General features: G+C 42.9%; 1 protein-coding gene across 1 annotated transcript in view; it reads left to right on the top strand.

Moving 5' to 3' along the window:
- Positions 1 to 1,271: 1,271 nt before the first annotated feature.
- srrm3 (serine/arginine repetitive matrix 3) overlaps positions 1,272 to 21,207 on the top strand; it is a 75,400-nt gene continuing 55,464 nt past the window's right edge. Inside the window, exon 1 of the mRNA XM_035179575.2 lies at positions 1,272 to 1,496. The gene's annotated coding sequence lies outside the window, so the exon portion shown is untranslated. The remainder of the gene's footprint in view (positions 1,497 to 21,207) is intronic.

Genomic DNA, 21,207 nt, shown 5'->3' on the forward strand with positions numbered 1-21,207 from the left:
GAGTTGAGCCTATATCCTTTCTTTCTGGTGCTGTTGAACATGGGCTGTGTCCGAAATCACCCACTCATTCACTAACCCATACTCCCTATATAGTGGACTATATTGTGAGAATTAAGTGAGTTTGGACACATGAAGTTTGGACACAGTCAATATCCAAAAGTGATTAGACCCACATGGGATATGTCACATGTTGGTAGAATTTAGGGAGGACGGTTTTCAGATTTGCTCCACAGCAGAGTGAGGCTCAGGAGATACAGCGGGTCGTCCACTAACCAGAATGTCAGAAGTTCGATCCCAGTCTGCCCCATTCTCCATGGCAAAGTGTCGTTGGGCAAGATACTGAACACCAAATTTCCCCTGACGGGGGCGCCGTTTGTATGATAGAGATTGTGCTGCACATAGATGTTCTATATGAATGTACTGCTTTGAGTGATCAAGACTACATGCACTATATGAATACAGACCATTTACCATTTAATTGTGTGGAAATCTAATAACGTTAACAAATCTTCACTTCTTTTAAGGTCCCAAACCAAACCATGTTAGCGTGACCAAACCAGGACCCTGAAGCAACTGAATGGAATTGATCTTTAACACAAAATTGTAACAATCTGCACCTTTCCTGCCGTTGATACTGTATCAATCAATCAATCAAATTTTATTTGTGTAGCCCATATTTACATATTACAATTGTCTCATAGGGGTTAACAAGGTGTGACATCCTCTTTCCTTTAATCTCAACAAAACAACAAAAACTACCAATTAAACCTATTAACAGGGGAAACCTAAGAGAAAGTCACATGTGAGGATCCCTCTCCCCGGACAGACAGACGTGCAATGGATGCCAGACTACATCCTTCTCTTATGGTGCTGTAGACATGATCCAATGTGTTCGACCTCTCGGGGGACACATGTCACATGTTGGTAGAATTTAGGGAGTTTTCAGTGTCAGTGTTTCAACAATAATAATCATCGACACTGAATTGTTGAGGCCTGTGCTCTTGCTTCTGTGACATGTCAAAATGGCTGCACTGAAAACAGCCTGTTTGAGACATGAATATCTAAAAATGGTCGGCGAGCAAATAAGCAGAGGCCCGTGCTGATGCTTCGGACACCTTCCCACTGAGACAATGCGGAAGAAGGGGCACGCTAGGTGGCGCTCTCCCAGTGCTGTTTGACACCCACGGCTCTCCACGCTGTGCTGCAGACGCTCCTCCGGCCCGGCAGAGGGCGCTGTGCCGCAGGCGGGCGGGACAAACCGCAGTGTGCGCCGTGTGTTTTGTTCCAGAGCTGCTCGGTGCGCTGTCCACTTCAGCACCACCAGCCGAGCGGAGGCAGCGGGGCTAGCTAACCCTGAAGAGGGGCGACTGGAAGCCACGGCTCCGCATCAGCACCACCGCCGACCCCGCGCCCGACGACCGAGCATCACCGAGACGAGAGCCGCCGGTACCCGCCCGAGGAGCCGCACAGCAGCGAGGCAGAGCACCGCGCAGGAGGTAAGAGTTTCCGAAGAAGCTCAAATAGGATCAAGTTGTTGGAGGCAGGGATGATAACGGGCATCGCCGGGGAGGGACGAGCGTCCCTTCCCTTCCTGGTTCGTCTCTCCGGTGCTGAGTCGTTGTTTACGCGCGCACCTCGTACATTTATTTACGTTTGCTGGAGGGACACAGGGACACTTCAGTGTATTGTCTGCGCTCAATGGACAGCCTCTCCTCGCGTTGCAGATGGTGGTGTTTTATAACTCATCGGTTTCGCTTCACCGTGGCCAGCTGCCGTCTCTGTATCCCCCCTCCCCTCGCCTCCCCTCCCCTCCCCGAGCTATTGCCCTGGGATGTTTAACCTACATCTCCATTACTCCTGGAGAATTGTGTGTATTTTTGCGAACTGGAGGCTGCATTGCGTGTTTGAATCGCCCTCATTGTGTTTACATCCCTCGGTCTGTTGCAGAATCAAACCGCGTTCAGAGGCCGACGAACAGGGTGGTAAATATCATAATACTCATATCATCGTCTAAAATGTTTTTGTGACTTGTATTAAATGATATGAAACGGGACTTGTGAGAAGACGCAGACATTTGAATGGAGTTTGGTGAGGAGCTGAGTTTTCTCCTTCATGTTGAACCCTTTACAGTCTGAGTGATTGTCAGGATATTTTAAGAGTTGTAAGGTCATGCTAAGTGAACAGGCTGCTTTATTTTTGTTCATTTTTGTCCTTTGAATCGCAGACATTGGGGGAAGTTGATCTCTTGTGTATATCTGAGGCAGCTGATGGGTTTCATAAAAGCATAAACATCATTACCATTGTGTGAATCCTCCTCTCATCTAGCGCCGGTGGGCTCAAGCATCAGATCTCAGGAGCAGCCTGACTTTAAAGTGCCCACAGATATTTCACAAAACCAAACCATGCGCGTAGAGGAAATGTCAGTTTGCCAGACTCTGCATGATTTGAAAGCGCAGATCCTTTAGGGGTCGATGTAGAACTGTAAGGAATTGTCAATTCATAGATAAAACCACAAATTATTACCCGAAACCAAACTGATCACCTGATAATGATTGACAGACAACAATATACAATTTTAATTAACAAAAAAGTCAAATATTACAGTTTTTTTCATCTGTGATTGAAAACTTAAGGATTTGAGATTTGGACTTAGATTTTGGAATGACAATTATTATATTAAGTAGATTATTTAATAGTTATAATAATGATCATCTACAGCCCCAGATTGAGGAGGTTCTGAAAGATGAAACAAACCAATATACATCCTTTTGTTTTGCAGTGTTGCAGTGTGGAGGCTATTATATATTCCTGACATATAACATAACAAATACTGAAACAAATGCACAAGCAAAATCTAATATTGTATTTGGAGGAAAAATACACTGGACTTCATAACACACAGTTTAGGGAAAGGTCAAGTGAAAGTTGTAGTGCTTGTGTATTGTCCTGTGACACAATATATTGATGCTAGAGCTGAAACGATCAGTCAAATAATCCATTAGCTCACTGACCAAAAAAACAACTGGCCTCTATTTTGATAATTTATTTAATGTTTAAAAAATAGACAATAAAGGAAAATAATAAAGCAAATGCTGTATGTTTCCAGCTTCTCACATGCGAGGAGGTTTGTCTATCTACTATCAATGTAAATAAATTGTTATTAAATAGCAAAAAGAAGACTTCCCTTGTCCTGTGGAGAATTGTGATGGACATCTCACTTTTCCGGGCTATTTCTAAAGTCAACTAATTGATTTACCCAAGAAAATAATCAGCAGATTAATCAATAGTGAAATATTTGTTATCTGGAGCTTAAATTGAACCCACCATCCATAAGACTCCTTCAGATTATATTATGAATCGCAGCGCTTTTAAAAAATTCAAACCTTCATTCAAATGTCTACTGCCGACATAGCAGAGTGTTTTTCTTGGCTCAGTCTTACGAACACCCAGTGAATCAGTCCTCAGCGCTCAATTCATGACATGCTGCTCAGGTAAAAAGGGAAACGTCAGCAGGAGCTGTGTGTGTGAACAGGACGGTGACAGTGCTGACCAAATACTCAGCTGCGTGGGACGGCGGGCACCACTGTGCCTGTCTGGCCAAAAAGATCTCGGGAAAGCAGTCTTCCATTTTCTGTTGGTGAGGTATTGGCCCAGGTGAGGTAAGAGGCTGATAGAGGGATTAGCTTGTATTAGGATGTGGCTGCTCGTGGAGGTGTGAGAGAAACGTCCGTCACTCTCTGCGTATCTTCCTCTGCCGTCTGTCTTTCTCCACAAAGCATCTGTCTCCTGCCTGCTCGTCATTCACATTGTTCCTAGATGAGCAGTGATACTCCCCCATGCTCCTTTTCCTCCCGCTCTGCAGCATTTCAGTGCCTCTCCTCGCTGTCCTTCCTCGCCACATGCAGCCACTGTCAGTGTATTCCTGCCTCCCTATGCTCCCATCTCATCCCGCTGGCAGACACACACTGCTCCTCCTCCTGCCCTACTTCCTTCTACCTCAGCTCTCCTGAAGGGCGAAGCTGCGGCTGGTGAAGCCTCGAGGGGGGAGACAGAGAGGGGGGACAGATGAACAGAGCGTTGCACAGGGAGGGTGGAAAGTTAGGGGGTTTTATGGGCCTCAAGTGTTTTAGGCAAGTACCATTTACCAAGTGTCAAAGCACTATAGCCAGACATCATCTCATGATGTGGTCTGATAGTGTGTAAAAGAAGAAAAACATACAAATTGCTGCGGTGTTAGAGCACAGCAGGGGTGTCTCTGCTCTTTCAAAGAAGGCAATGCCAGCTACACTCGGATTCACAAGAAATAAGAAAATCAAGCTGATTACGTTCGGATTCTCCTTGAAACTGCGCTTCATCTGGCAGAGTGAGGACCATAGCGTAGCCAGGCTGTATATCTCTGCAGGTGGTAGTTCCTCTTTTTTTTAACTTGAAAAGCTTGTCAGTCTGTGTTCCTGTCTCGAATCCAAATCCCCTTTCGGAGAATTTCGAGCTTAAAGGGATAGTTCATCCAAAAAGAAAATGTACCCATCATCTACTCACCATTATGCCGATGGGGGTGTGGGTGAAGTGTTTGAGTCCACGAAACACGTTTGGAGTCTCAGGGGTAAACTTTGTTAGAGCAGAATCCAATACAATTGAAGTCAATGGTGAGTTCTTCTTCAGACGTAATAAAACAACAGAAAAACCATAACATGCCTCCATACTGCTCGTGTGGTGTCATCCAAGTGTCCGGAAGCCGCGACATTTTTATTTGACTCATAACGGCGTCATTTACAACGTGTTTTTAGGGTAAATGTCCGCTGATATCTTCCGATGAGGTGCATTTATGGACCATCAGAAATGCTAACGTCCGCTAGCTTAATCACTTCTGGTGGATTTTTAGACTTAAAACTTTGTGTAAATGACCTCGTTTCGAGTCGAATATGAATGTCGCGGCTTCCGGACACTTGGATGACACCACACGAGCAGTATGGAGGCATGTTATTTTTTTTCTGTTGTTTTATTACGTCTGAAGATAGGTCACTAATCCGCTACACTGTTTACCCCTGAAACTCCAAAAGTGTTTTGTGGACTCAAACACTTCACCCGCCCCCCTATCGGCATAGGGGTGAGTAGATAATGAGTGAATTTTCATTTCTGGGTGAACTATCCCTTTAAGTTTCACTGAGGTGTCATTTTGGCAAAGTGGAAGCAAAGCATACAGGAAACTGTGATTCATTTTGCCCATTTTTGAAGCAAATTTATCACAGTGATCAGAGTAGAAGATTGAAGTAGACCTCACACCACCAGTGGGAACTTAGACCCCCTCTCAATTTATTACAAAAATATGTAAGACACTTCATGCTAATAGGAAAGTTAAATAAAATTTCACCATATTTGTTTTTGTTTTTGTTCCACCAGCGTCTGCACTGCCAGTAAAACCTTTCAATTATTTCAATCATTTTTTACCCATTGTGCAATACCCCATTGTCTTCATTATTGAGTCACTGTGTGTCAGTTGATGATTGTGATAAGGACTATAAATCTTCTTAAACAAACAAATGAAATAAAAGGTTTTCACAATCAATGATCCCCCTTAAATGTAACGAAAATAAAATGGACCCATATACAGAAAATCTAATTTGTTCTATTGGACTGGATTAGAGGAGTTTGGAGATCTGTCCCCCCCCACCCGATTCGTCATGTTCGCCGTCGTGAACGCACAGAAAACTGAGGCACTCTCTCACCCCGCTGTCTTCCATCACTGCCAATCTGAGCCAATACAAAACCTGCGTCTATACTGCAGAGTCATTTGACCCTGGAGTGAATGCTGATTTTATCCATTCTCATTGCAGACAAGAGCCAGATGTTAGTGGTTGTTAGTGGGTTTTGTGATCAGTAGAAAAGGGACATAACTAAAACAAAAATAATACATGTATAGAAAATAAAATAGAACTTATTTATACATATCATGGGTTCATTAACACAGCTTCATTAAATAAAGTTATGTTGCCATGTTGTTAAAACGAGAAAATCTGATCCAAACATTTTATTTGATCAAAATGCAGATATGAAAACAAAACAAAACAATCAGTTGGCAACTTGGCACCCAGTAGTCAGCCCACCTTCAAGTCTGTTAGAAATAGTGAAAGAGTCGAATTGTACCAATTCATAAATGTCAACACCATAAATAAATCTTTTTAATCATATCTGCACTGCGACCTGGTGGTTTATTCCCTGGCCCCATCCCTACACCATGTTTGGTGCAAATTGGTTCCGCTGCTTTCTGTGTAATCATGCCGACAAAAACACAAACAAACAGACAACACAACCTCTGTGGAAATAATTTCAGTTATTCATTTCAAAGTTCATTTCCAGTTCCACCTCTGGATCCTTTCAGACAGTGTAGGAGATGTGCTGATGCTGTAACCTGCAGCCATCTTGTACTTGAAGAATTATCAGCAGCTGCTGTGAGACCCTGGCCTCAAATGCAGGAGATCGATACCCGGCACAGCCTCTCTCCACTGGCTGCGGTCCGTGAGAGGCTTTTATGAGCTGCGTGCTGTTGCTATTGTTGTGGTGTGTTGTTGCCATCACGAGAACCTGCAGCAGCCCACTCACTGGCAGAATGCAGCACCTCCCGCGCCTCCATTAAGGTTACCTGAGATGTATTATCCTCAAAACAACCCCCCCTAAAAACACACACACACCCACACACACACACACACACACACACACACACACACACACACACACACACACACACACACACACTCCAACGCTCGCTTTTGCAGCAGGGTTTGTGTCACTGCACTTGGTCTGACAAAGTAGCACACCATTCTTCCCATTTTAAAGCACATCCATTTTTAATCCTCCCCCTGTTTGAGTACACAGACACAAACAGGGACACACTCTCGGCGGCTGATTCTTCCTGGAGCTTGCGTTTATGTTTCATCCCATTTCTCACTCCCATGCAGTAGAAGCACATGTGTCATCATCGTAGGCTTTTTTGTTTTGTATGTTTCCAACACTCAACTCTGTGGGAGATTGTGTCATTATTGTTTGCACAACACATATTGGTGAAGGCTGGTGTAACTATAGAGGATGATTCATTTTGATGAACAATTCTGACTTTTCTTATCCGTAAAATCTTTTTTGAGCCTCTCCTCCTCTCACATCATTGAGATCCCACCTGACGTTCTGAGGTGATTGAGTTCCTCTTTCCATAGTTGGGATTGGAAAGCTGTACATCTGTAATATGTAACATCAGCTTCGAGGTCAGCTTCCCATTGGGTAAAGCGTTTAAACAACTTGGAAGATCAAGAGGACGCCTGCTTCATCTCCTGATCAAAGGGAGCTTAGCCCCAGATTCATCCTCATCAAGAAGCAGAAAAACACCAGATAAAATTTTGATCAAGCACTAAGAACAGAATAATTCAACCCCACTCTTCTGTCTTTTTTTTTTTTAGTTTGGGTGAGTTTCTAATGAACTTTGTCCTCTGCACACTGATAAGAGAATCTTTTATTCATTATCTTTTCAGATCTATTATTACTAAATTAAATATTATCCTTATAATCCATTAAAAGCCTTTTTTTCTACCAGACAGACGTGCATTCTGTCGGATGTGGAGTTTGCGTGCGCGTGCGTGTGAATGTCGGTGTGTGTTAGATGTGGAATTTAAACGCGTACACGAAACTGCACTACTGAAGTCAATACAGTCATGAGAATCGGCCACACTCTTTTCGAGTCAGGACTGTTTCAAGCTGTCACCCAGTTACTGCTCAAAGGGCGCTGTTTGACTGCTTGTTAGCCATCGTCGGGCTGTGTGTGTGTGTGCGTGCATGGGTGTGTGTGTGGTACTGTCCCCCAGGGATCCCCTTCCTCTATCCCACTGACTTCAGAGCTGCTTTGAAGTTCCTCCAAAGAGGAGAGGTGAAGGGGGGAGAAGAGCGAGAGAGGGAGAGACGGAGACAAAGAGAGGTGGGGGGAGGGAGCGCAGGGGAAATGCTTCATTTTTCTCTCTGCACACACTCTGCTCATCGCTGAGCCTTTTCCTCCCCTCATAATTTGGTTGTGATGTCATCATCTGCAAAGTGTTTTTTGTATGAAAACGTGTAGCTGCGTTGTTGAGGTGAAAACGGCGCCACTTGTGAACTCCTAGAGAGAGAAAGAGAGGGAGAGAGTGGCTTATGGGCCGTGTTAGGAATTCATAGCATATTAGGGTGGGCATGTCGCTGCTCTCGGTCAGCTGATGAATAATGGAGGTGTTCAGTCTAGTTCCATCATGTGATCCTGGTGTACTTTTCAGGAGCCCTGCATGTGTGTGCGTGTATGTGTGTGTGTGTGTGTGGCTGGGTGTGTGTGTGTGTGTGTGTGTGTGTGTGTGTGTGGGTGGGTGGGTGGGTGGGTGGGTGGTGTGTGGGTGTGTGTGTGAGGGTGAGAAGAATAGAGTGAGGCACAGGGAGAGCAGCTGCCGCACCCAACACACCCTCAACACAAAACCATCTGCCGGCTGCCTCCACATGCACACACACACGCACACACACACGCACACGCACACGCACACGCACACACACGCGCACGCACGCACACGCACGCACGCACACACACTTTATCCCCATCGTTTCTTTAGCAAACACACACCACATAAACAGACAAAGACAAATTATATCCATCTATCTATCTATCTATCTATCTATCTATCTATCTGAGCTGCTTAATATAGATTTCATAAAAAAAATATATGTTTAGTACATTCATTTCTGTAGAATCAGGCAATTTTAAGAAATAAAATGAATCCCTGTATTTCAGATACTCTTCAATAGGTGCACAATATTGCTTTTAAAATCTTGGGTCAGGAGAACAAAGCTCAAATAAATACAAGCTAATGATATTTAATTATATATAAGCCTTTAATAGAAATAGAAATGTATGAGGGGAAATGAGCACATTGTGCCATTGTGCCGACTACAGGGTCGTCAACCAGGAGCCACTTTTAATCTTGAAACCTCTCCAGCTGGTGGAGCATAGATGAAGATAGAGGTTCACAGTGGATTCAGCCACAATGACTGGAGGAGACCATGATATCTGGCCATGGGGAGGTGATGGGGATCGTGGATTCAGCCACAATGACTGGAGGAGACCATGATATCTGGCCATGGGGAGGTGATGGGGATCGTGGATTCAGCCACAATGACTGGAGGAGACCATGATATCTGGCCATGGGGAGGTGATGGGGATCGTGGATTCAGCCACAATGACTGGAGGAGACCATGATATCTGGCCATGGGGAGGTGATGGGGATCTCCTGTGGGAATCACAAGCGGAGAGGGACCGCTCCCTCATGCTGCTGCTCTGAAACTGGGCCCCTTGCCTGGTAAACTGGATTAGCCACTGTAATGCTACTGAGTTGGACCAGTGTGTTTCCAGCCTGCATGTGTCCCTCCAAGATTTTGGCTAGCTTACACAGGACCCACAGTGGCACCATCTGTATCGGTCCTGCGTCAATGCTGTCTTTCAGCCTGAGAGGTTGTGACGGAAGCTTGTGTTCTGAGAGTCACCGAGTTTGCAGGTCTCCTCTTATTTACAGGTTCCGGACACTGGGAAGGTTGTTGTACGTGGCCTCCATAAGGAAGCTCAGCCTTGCTCGTGGTTTCCTTCACAGTTTTTTTTGTGGCTCTCCTCTTCCATCTTTACTTCAGGCATCACAGGGTCTTTCCTCTTCTCCTTTGACCCCTGCTGCTGGCCATTCAAACCCTGCAGCAACTAACATTCTCCTGATGTGTCAGTCATGTGATGGGCCCGTCTTCTTTCCACATCACTTTAGCTTGCATCTTGTGAAAACCTTGACCATGGTGTTTTCGAGTCTCTCAGCTCAAACACTTTCTCCTGTTTGCAGCCCAAGCCGATTCATTTCAGTGGAACCTTGTTTCTACCAAACTGTGACATTTTTTGGAAAGAATGAAGCATATTTAATTTGAAGGATTTCTTTATCCAAAAGCCACAAACAACAGGAACATTTTAATTAGCAACCCCAAGGGAATCTTAAACTCTTCCCCTTTGTGAGGAGAGATTTACAAAAAATGATTCCAAAAAGCACATACAGTAAATACTTGACGATGATGGTGCTTTATTGCACATAGCCATGCAGTGAAGGCAGATGTTTTCTGAGCTGTAAATGATTGTTCTTGTTTCTTGGTCTATATCTCAGAAAGCATACTAAATCCTACAGCGACAGATAGCATTGATAAAGCAGAAGAATGAGTAGGAGAAGTGATCCTCTGAACAGCTCATACAGAGCTGTCACAATCCTGAGTGGGTGAGGTGGTTGAGAGGATCAGGCAAAGATAAGATGATGACTCGGGGAGTAGCTCTCACACGAGGAAATAAGACACAGCCTCAGTAATGGCTGAGTTACTAACCTCTCTCTCACCCATTAAAAACAGTATTTACAGGCGTAAACTAACATAATCCCCCACTTGCCTCAGCCTGCAGATTTTATGGTTTATTGAAATCACTCTGAATCTTTGTTACATTTGTTTGGATCACGCACGGTTTTATGAATAAACATGGTTTTAATTGCTCTGGATAACAGCGTTGCTGGTGATTGCGTGAAACGAGTGACAATGGTTCAGTGTGAGTGAAACCAGCAGACGACTAAATGTCATCAGCGCTGAGCTGCATGCGTGGCAGAATTCCAGTTATTCCCCCCCTGAGAGACTCAAAAAAGGCCAAGGACACAGAGGAATAAAAGCCGGAAAAGGTGATGCTGCGAGCAATGTGTGGAGAAGATGAATGCTGGCTCTGACCTTTTCCATCTTTTCTTTGCGGAGCACACAGGGAATTCATATCGGCCCTGTCTGCTGCAGTCATGGCACCGTCCTCTGCTATGTAGAGCAGGCGAAACCTAAAATAACAGTTTGTCCCCTTTTTTGTCCGCTCAGAGCTGCTGCACTGGTGCTTTGACCTCAGTGTAAAACCCCTACCTGTTCTTGGTTTCTTGTCTTTGGGTGTTATCAGAATGATGTGCGTTGGGATCTGCTCATCGGCTCGTGCAGCTGTTTTGGGGGAGGGGTGAATCAATCACGCTCTCTCTCTGATTATGTAAAACTGTGTCGGTGCGTGTGCATGTTCTGCACGTCTCTCCCTCTTGGTATAGTATAATATAGTCAGATTTATGATTAAAGGGATCTTGTAAATAATAAATATACAGTTTAATAGAAAGACCTTAATGAGAGTATTATTCAGAGCTACTTGTTCAGCAGCTTGAGTTTTACTTTACCCTTCAACTGCTCTCGTAACTTGGATTATTGGCCACTTAGCACCACCTGGACGCTACGCTTTTTCCAGCAAAAACAGGGTTAAGGAATAATGGACATATATACACAAGAAAATGTTATGTTACGTTATATTAGATTGTTGTTCATTTCTGTTTTGTATATTTATAATATATGAATATGAATCCATTACAGGGAAAGCAAACAAAAATAAATATAATGTGGAGTAAGAGAGAAATTGATGCTGATGAAGCACATCAGAAATGTAGTCCCCTGAAGACGAATGCAGAGAATAAATCATTGCAAGCAAAATCAGCAAAATCATGTTGCTCGCACCCACGGTTACATGCATAAAAGATATAACATTTCAAATGCAAATTAAAACTAAATGCAGATATAATTCTGCAGCTATCCTTTCTGAACCATATATATGAACTCATAAAAATGTATTTCATGACCAATAAATAATGGCATGTTATATTTTTCTAACATCTTAAATGTAATTTGTTTAGTTTATGTATATATTGATATATGCCTGCCTTGTCTAATTGGTGCTGTAACACTGCAATTTCCCTGGTGATAAAGTAACATATCTATCAATCTAATTCATAATGGCCAATGATATTTGGAACAGTCGCTCTAAAGCACCTCAGTCGTCAACCCACATCTGGTTTGTGTTGCACAAACATCGAGGACCCTGGCAGATATTAAACATTTTATTTTTAGGTTGGATCCTAAAGGTGGATGATTTTTACTTATAGACAGCAGTTCAACATTTCACTTTTAGCAGTTTGATAGCAACCCTCTCTCCTAAAAGTATTATTATATCCCAATAATTTCAATATTTCCATTAATAAAGTCAAACAAGACTAAATACTATGTGGATTGTTTTTACTTGCAGCATTTTTATTTATTAAACATTTTCTCATTTTTTCCTAAGCTTAACAAAGTGTTTCATTTACCTTAACATAATCATAGAATAGTTCAATAATGAGAGCCTGCCCAATAAATAAGCCAAGCCAATATATCTGCAGGTATTGGCTCATTATTAGTTGATTTATCTGTATAAATATAGCAACCACTAAATGACAAGAAACTGAAGTAAGTAAATCCCTATCTTTTGGAACGCTGTCATTAATACCTTGTCCACCAGAGAACAAAAGAAAATGTGCCAGTGTTGCAATTATATTATATAACGACTAGTTTCTGAGTCATAACATATGATTGATTACATTGTTTTTCCAAAAGCATCAGTCGTGCTCTGTGTAGATATTCCTGTAATATGCTCAATGATTTTGTTACCAACATGGCTGTACACCTCAGACTACACAAACTCTGTGGCCGTATGCTAATAACCATCTTCTTAGGGGGCATACAGGTAATGGACATGGATACTGGATAGTAAATTATTTACGAGCTCTATCAGACAGTGTCTGTCAGGCTCAGCCCCAGACAGTGAATTCAAACCCTCATATTGCACTGACGTGCAAGGGTTTAGTCCATTATCTGCTACCGGACGGACACTCAGTGGAAAATCAACAAACTATTTCTGAGTATAAGCTGAACAAACAGACTGGTGTAAGGTTGCATACACTATTTAATTCCAAATAATGTACAGAAGTAATCATACAAGCGTATCTACTGTGTAGCCTGTTCAATAAATAATGCAGCGTTACAGTTTAATGCTTTTATTCCAGGAACCTTTCAGCAGCATTAATGCAATGCGTGAACGTCTCATTAGGAATAATGCTGGGACTTAAATGTCTGCACAGCGTCATGAAGGTCAGGTGTAAATGGCGAGCGAGAGAGGCTGTGTGTATTCAGGTGCCGTCTGGTTGGCCAAAGCTAATGATGTCAGATGTGCTGTTGGTATTCTGCACAAATGTTAGAGCTTCTTTTCTGCCGAGTGGCACTTTAGGAACGGTGAGGTAACACATTACTGCTGTCAATACAGGACATCCTCTTAACATCTCATACGCTCCCCTCTTTTTATGTGCCTTGTCACCGCTTTGATCAAGCAACCACAAGCAATTACTCAGACTAAGTGTATCCAATATACAGAATGAAAGCAGCCGCGGCATGGGAAGCCTCCTCATCAAGATCTCTGAGAGGAAAATTGCTGCTGCTGTCTACAAGATGACCTTAGATTTTAGCAGCGTTGGTATTATACGTAGATGTGTATTACTTTGTGTGTACACTCGTGCAATTTTGACATACTTTACAATCATTCTATTAACTCCATTACATTTATTTGAGACCGACAATTACGAGTTACTTTACACGTTAAGATACACAACAAGCCTTGTAAAATCCAGCACTTCATTTAATATTAAAACAGTGGCTGCCAATATGTTCGCCTGCGACGGAAGAAGCAGTGTCTGGTCGCTACTTATGTTATGGTGCATCAGTAATATGAACCTGTTATGTTATACTTTATGAATATACAGAGGAACATTTTCTGCAGAATTAGTATTTTTCTTATTTTGTTACTTTTACTTAAGTAAAGGGTCTGAACACTACTTTGACATGTGCCTTATACAATACAAATCTTAGTGGTTGTATCTACCTTGTTTGGTCTGGACCCTCCGACTTTTCAGTTTAGCGAAGCCACAGGTGTAAAAGGTGCCTCACATCACGGTCCAGACCAACAGACCAAATCTTTGTCCGACCAAAAGAGGTGTACCAACGAATCACGGTTCAGATTGCTTGCAGTGTGAAAGCACTTTTCTTTTCGATTGATTATTTATTTGATAGGGACAGTACTCATGAATAAACAGACAAAATTCTGTAAATGAGCCAGAGTTAGCTTTATCAGCTAATTTTAATCGGTTGTCCCTCTGCAGTTTTAACAAGGCAACCTATATAATTATAAATATCTACGGATAGTTTTTGTTGGATAGTTCAGACTTTCTGACCAATTATAAGTAGTTGAGACATCTTTAAACAATGGAAGAAGACCAAAACGTCAAATGTAAACAATGGAGAAAAGACATAAATCTTGGTTTGGATCATGGTCTGGCCTTTTAGGTGGGAAAATTACAATTACTTGTTGACAGTTGTAAATTGTGATTCTCGTGTGATCTTTGGTTAGTATTCAACACTGGAATATACAGAGAAGTCAGTTCTTCTACAGCATTTTAGTCTGTTAAATCACTACAATACGTGAATTTGCCATAACAGCATTTACAGAACTTGTATTTAACCTGTGCAGGTGCTGCTCAAACTGGAGTCCCTGGTAATTCTGTACACTCACACATAAAGGAACTGTGTTGTTTCAGTGGGCACTCGTAGAGTACATTTTTAAAACACCAATTGTAGACATCGTATCAGCAGAATAAAAACATCTATTCTGGAGCCATTATGCAGCTATGAAACCATAAAATAAAGGGACTGCTTTTTGTAAGTGGGTCTATTTTTGTTCCCTGTTCTTACCTGGACAATGTATTTTGTTACAGTCAAGGGAGGTTTGGCAATTCAACAGTATATTTTTCACTTTACATTTTACTATTCAGTAGACTCATCATGACTTCTACAACATTCCTCATCATGACGCTGAGTTTATTCAAGCTTTTATTTGTATATTTGTGTATATTAGCTCTGTAATTGGACTATGTTTAGAATTTAGCAGCCGGCAGATTATGGCTGGTATGACTGTATGTAATTTTCCACTTATGATTCAGAGGTCTTATATCACAGTGAATTCTTCAGTTACATTTAAATGAAAATGAAGGGAGTTGTGTGTATTTAAATGCGAGGTTGTAGTAATCTGTAGTTTCAATTATTCTGTCCCACCTGCAGTAGTTGTGTAACACTGTTTGTAACAGGATTACAATAATTTTCTCTTACATGTGCCTTATACAATACAAATCTTAGTGGTTGTATCTACCTTGTTTGGTCTGGTCCCCACTCACAGGCACTCACAGGCACTCACACACTGCCAGACTGCAGCTCATTTATAATGAAATTCTTGTTCCATACCACTATAAAAACTCAACCTCTGCAATTAGTAGAATTTGAACTTCAATCATAAGTATAATTATGCAGTTTTCAGGGCCATATGCTAATAAGGCTGATTTAAAGTCGATGAAATCAGTTTCCAGTTGTGGTTGCGGCCACAGCAACAATCCTTTTTGTATTGTTAAAGTAGAACACACTTTATCTAAATATACTAACAATTGGCTCAAGAGAGCACAATGCAAAAAATAATAGAGCAGTAATAATGAGCTCGCTCGCTAGAGACTGCAGTTCAAATAAAGAAGACAAAAACACACACATACAGTGAAAGCGAGCTGCTCTGGGAGCTAAACAAGGCCAAACACCAGCAGCAGGCTGCGGCAATTCACACAGCAGAGAGCCTGTGAACATTTACGGACCCTGGCTGCCAATTCTGTTTTTGAGAGAATGTTTGGCTTCATTGCTCCCTGCAGACCTTTGCTGGAAGCTTAAGAAATAGGTATGGTGTCGGAGGGAGATACAGAGGTATGAAGCCAGTGGATGCTGAGTTGCTGCTCTCCTCCTCCGAGGCGGCCCCGTCACCCTTGTTAAGTTACATGGGCTTTGATAGCGGGCAGGGGCTTCAGTCAAAAGATGGAGATAAAGTGGGACATTTTACAACTATACTGCGATTGAGTCAGAGCATTTGTTGCTGGCGATACTTACCACAGGGGCCCGCTTATATTACCCAATCTGATAAAAGAGACAGACACACACCTTTGTATATCCGAGGCTCCCAATAGCCATACAAAAGCTTTTGTTGACTTACATTTTGAATGGCTGTTACTGTGAATACCGGCTCTCTTGGCAATAGGAAGTTACAGGCTTTATAGCTGTTTTACATCAGCAGTGTAGACCTTGTAGTCCTTTGATTGCACCGCCGTGATTGGTTGATAATTGTTTTGCAGCGGGGAGAATATCTCATCTCAGAAGACACTGAGTTGAAGGATTCACGAGGAAGATCAAAAAGAAATATAAATGTCTCTTACAGAGGCACAATTTGTATTCTATTAATAGTTTCTTTGCTCGTTAGATTGATCTCTGTTGGTTTCATGTCCAGAACTATCTAACTGGCAGAAGGGGTTTGGTGTAAAAGAGGGTCAGCTAAAGATATTTTCTAACATGCAGTTGTCTTGACCAACATGAAATCAAAAGTAAAAAACTAAAACATTATAAATTAAATAAATATTTAATATAATCAGCCACAGTATGTGTCACATAATGTTCTACAATGCTTTCAGTGGGCTCTGTTTTTCAAGTGACCTCGTCCTCGCCTACCGAGCTGCGCCGCAGGAGAAGTGTCTGACCTTTACTTGCTCAGTGAGGGCAAGTGGCCCTTGGGTGCCATGCTGGAGCCAATTGAATGCCAGCACCCTACTGCTCTGCACCCTGGCATTTTTTTTCACCTTTCCAAAAGAGAAAATGTCTATTTTCAGGCCTAGATCTTTAACACAGACATGTGAGAGCCCAAGAAGCCACCATGAAGCATACAAATGTGATCGGTCTGATCGGAGCCCTGTCAGAGTCGGAGTTTGGCTTTGTCTGATGGTGTGGATTCCCCCTTCTATACATCTGACTCTCATCTGTATTCTGCCCTCAGTCCTGCATCTCTACTGATGTACCCCAACATGTAGAGCAGATCTTTTGCTGGCTTTAACAGACTCAGCTGTCAGGGGAAATTTCATGCCCAATGCCTTTTCCATTAGGGAGAAACAGGAGAATCTACCTCATTTGGGCCATGCAGCTAAAAGTTGTGGACCATGAACCCTATAGGCTCTTTTAAAGCTCACATTATGAATGTCAAAGCATCTGCGGTTACACAACTCACTGGAAACAGACGGAAAGCAACTTGCAGCCCAGTGATGAATATACAGTTCAAGGTGTATACAATGCGAGGCACTGGACTGTGGAGCCTTCTAGCATCGGCAGCTGTGCGCCTGTTAAGAGAGTGGGGTTTGTGAGGATGTCGGCCATTTATTCAGTGGCAACAAATATGATTATGGACAGAAAATGGGAAATGTGAGAGATGGACAGCATTCGAGTGAGTGAGGGGAGTCAGAAATGGATCCGTGATCTAGTTATCTGCAGGATAAGTGTTAGAATCTGACACTGAGTTTCTATTTACGCTCCAGATCATCTTGCATCAGTATGGCTGTGGTTACATACAGCTGTTAGTAACTTAAATAGCGCTTATTGGCTTTTTAGCAGAGAGCTGTATGTGACGATCAATACCACTCTCATATATGGACAGTAAACATGAAGCCGTAGTTAGCTGAGCTTTGTATGAAGACTGGAAACGGGGAGACAGCTCTAGTCCAGCTCTGTCCAAAGGTAACAAACTCCTCTTATCAGCACCTCTGAAGCTCACTAATTAACATGCTATCTTGTTTGTTTAATCCGTCCCAAAACCAGCGTGTAAATATGACCATTTGCTCTATTACACGAGGGTTATGGTTGCCAGGCAACCAGTGGAGATTCCAAGAATTTACTGCTTCCAGACAAGAAATCGTCTGGCATATAATCCCCCGTAAAACAGCAAATTAGGGTTTTACACTTTTAGTACAGATTAAAATATATCTTGTTAATTAGGGAGCTTGAAAGGTGGTGGTAGGTGGATTTGACTGTCGTTCAAAAGAGCCAAGCTATCTCTCTGCCCCTGTTTCCAGTCCACGCTGTGTAAGCTGACTGTAGACTACAGCCTTTACTGTATAGATTCATCATAAGAGTGGAAAAAACCTTCTTATCCAACTCTCCATAGAAAGTGAAAGAGCCCATTTTCCAAACATTTTACTGTAAGTTCTTTTCTACACCAATCTCAAAGCATACATCTGAAATCTCACACAGAGTCCTTGAAATAACTTTGAACACTTTAGCCGCCATTTGCCTTGTCAGTTCTCTTTCAGATTCACTTTAGTCCCAAAACACAAGCGAGGTTGGACTTTGAGTGAAGACACTCATTTATTGAGACATACACTTCACTGCAGAGGAGTGCTGAGGGAACATCCAGAGTGGAGATCAGAGGGTCTGTAGTGCTCCGGCTTCACAGAGAGGGAGCTGAAATGACCAGAGTGGAACCCCTGTGATGCTGGAGGAGAAACGGGGCCCCCGGAGACACAGTTTTGATCTACAGTGTACACATACTCCCTCCTCTGTAGTCTGTTCATTGTTTGAAACCAAATTTTGGAGAAAGGAGCTCTGTATAGCTTACTGACAGAAGTTTGTAAGCTGCCATAACTGATCACAAATAATGGTGATTTTCTGTATATCTGCATTTGAAACCAAAAGTGCAGAAATTTATCAAACATCAATCAAACATTTTACACTTATGATCTGACAAACAAAAAATATCATTCCATTGTGAAGAGAAATCAAATATTACCTAGCAACCTGAGGTTTGTTCTCATAAGTATGACTAAAAAAGGTGTGACTGCTTTTTCATCTTGCAAAACAATACAGATCCTGTGTCCACTGTAATGTGTCACCTGACGTTTATACATTTGGAGGCTCGTTTTAGCGTTGGATATGTCATAGCGAATGACTGGGGCAAAATTTTCTGTGTGAGAGGACAGGAGCAGCTCAGTGGGGACTTAAGCCAGAGAGCTGGGCAGGAAACAGATGGCACGTGTGGAGGGAGTGGGGGCGGGTGGTGCACAGATAGACACGCTGCCTGGCCAGAGGATATTACAGCAAGCCTGGACACACTCATCCTCTGTCCCCTGGCTCTCAGGGGATTAATAAGCCCATCATGGCTGCTGTCCATATGGGGAGCTGCAGACAGGCTGTGACACTGAGGGGCTGATACTGTAGCTGGTTAGCCATTTTGGCCCACTTTGACCCTCTAATGTCCGGGGACCATGTTACTGTTGCAGATGTTACAATGTGGTCACCTTGTGTAGCAATGGAGGGCAGAGGAAGACCGACCAAGATGAGGGATCTGGTCCACTGAAAACACAGAAGACTGCATGCATTCATCATATACGTTATTATTCTATCAGCACAAACATGTGGCGAGGGCTCAGACTGAAAACAGGCTTTTATTCCTCTGACCTGGCCACCATGTAGAACGACATTTTACCCTCCACCTTGCCTGAAATCGCTTTCTAACAAGGGCTCTAGCCTTCTGTGTTGCTGCTGCTGTGTCAGTATCGACTTTGTCTGGAGCTGTAGTGGTGCTGGTGACATTTCTTGCATTCATGGCCCCTGGTGCGGCTGAGAGCGTCTAACCTCCATGGCGCCAAGTTGTAGCCCAGTGGAAGAGCAGCAGCCAGCTCAGCTGACCTTTATGAGTGCTTCCACAGCACCACCTACCCCACCCCAGCCCTCTTTCTGCAGCCAACTCTCAGTCTGCTGGCTCCTCTATACAGCGCTGTGTAGAGCTGACAAGCTGGATCTGCTGCTGTCCTCGCTTCCCCAGTGAGCTGCATGGCTTCAGCACACTGTCAGTTAGTATCGCCTTTCAAAAAGGATGGCAGAGCAGAGCAGAGCAGACATTGCAACTTGACTTCCAGACAGTGAAGATGGATATTTTTACTGCAAATAGGCCAGACACTCCTCTCTGTTGGGCTGCGCTCCATACCACTGTGTGTGTGTGTGTGTGTGTGTGTGTGTGTGTGTGTGTGTGTGTGTGTGTGTGTGTGTGTGTGTGTGTGTGTGTGTGTGTGTGTGTGTGTGTGTGTGTGTGTGTGTGTGTGTGTGTGTGCAAGCTTTTTCTAAGGACCTGTAGACCTCATGGGGACCAAAGCCTGTTCTTAATGAGGCAAATCTTAATTTCTGAGGTCCTGGTTAAGGTTAGGATTAAGATGTGAATTGTGGTTAGGTTGAAGTTAGGGTTAGGCATGAGTTGGTTATGGTTAATGTCAGGCCTAAGGTTTTTGTTTGGCTGTCCACAAAAATGGAAGTCAATGCAAAGTCCTATTAAGGATAGCTGCACAAACCTTTGTGTGTTTTTGTGTTCCCGTCATAACAAGTACAAATTGTAAAATGTAAAGAAACAAAAAAAAATATGTACATTTTCTTCACATTCTGCATTTCATAAATTCCAATGACTCACTGTATGACATGTACGTGTGTAGTTGGTGCTTTTATTATGGAGGTGAGATGTCAAACTGTGGTATGATGAAGGTGACCTCCAGTCACTGGCGTCACTGCAGGTCCATGGGAGAAATAAAATGAACATAGTAATAAAGCAGCTATGCATCCTGCTCGATGAATGACCTTCTCGCTGGTGTTAACACTTAACAACTGTGAGATGGAAAAGTGTTGGAAATAAGCTTCATTTGTTACTCACTGACCAATTAAAATGCAGTGTGGTTTTCGTGGAACAGCCCATTTGTTAACCTCACTCCATTAAATTCCTATAAAAAACGCTGTTAATGTTATACAGTTGACTTTGAAATGACTCCTTGTGCCAGTAAGACATGGCTAACTCTAAGTTCATGCTCACAAGTGATCCACAACTGCTTCCACTTCCCAATCTGTGTAGGAATATACAAAGTGTTGTTTGTGCGGAGGCTGTGGATTATACCATGATGCCTCCTCTGAAAGGTGCCTTAATCCTGCTCCCGGCTAGCAGATTAGAAGCCTGTGCTTTTTGAAGATTTTACTCAATATCTGCTCCTTCCTCCCGGCATGTAAACACATTTCAACACTGATTATCCCACAAACATAGCTTTGGACCCCTCAAAAGTACAGCTCTCATGAGATATCAAAGGCATTACTGCGTTCATACGTGCATGCATGTATTCTCTCCAGGGGCAATGCGGTGGAGCCTGCGTTAATGCTTGAATATCTGCCGCTTCATAGCCCACTAGCACGTAGCTCATTCTGACAGATGGCCACAGGAGATGTGAAATCCGAGCAGGCAGAGAGAGGTGGGATGTCCATTGTGGCATTATGGTTTGTCTCATGTTATCTGCTTTTTGCAACGGCCCAGGCGCTTCACGCATGGCTGCTGGTTCG

This window comes from Hippoglossus stenolepis, chromosome 15, assembly GCF_022539355.2.
Source record: "Hippoglossus stenolepis isolate QCI-W04-F060 chromosome 15, HSTE1.2, whole genome shotgun sequence".
Classification (NCBI taxonomy): Eukaryota; Metazoa; Chordata; class Actinopteri; order Pleuronectiformes; family Pleuronectidae; genus Hippoglossus; species Hippoglossus stenolepis.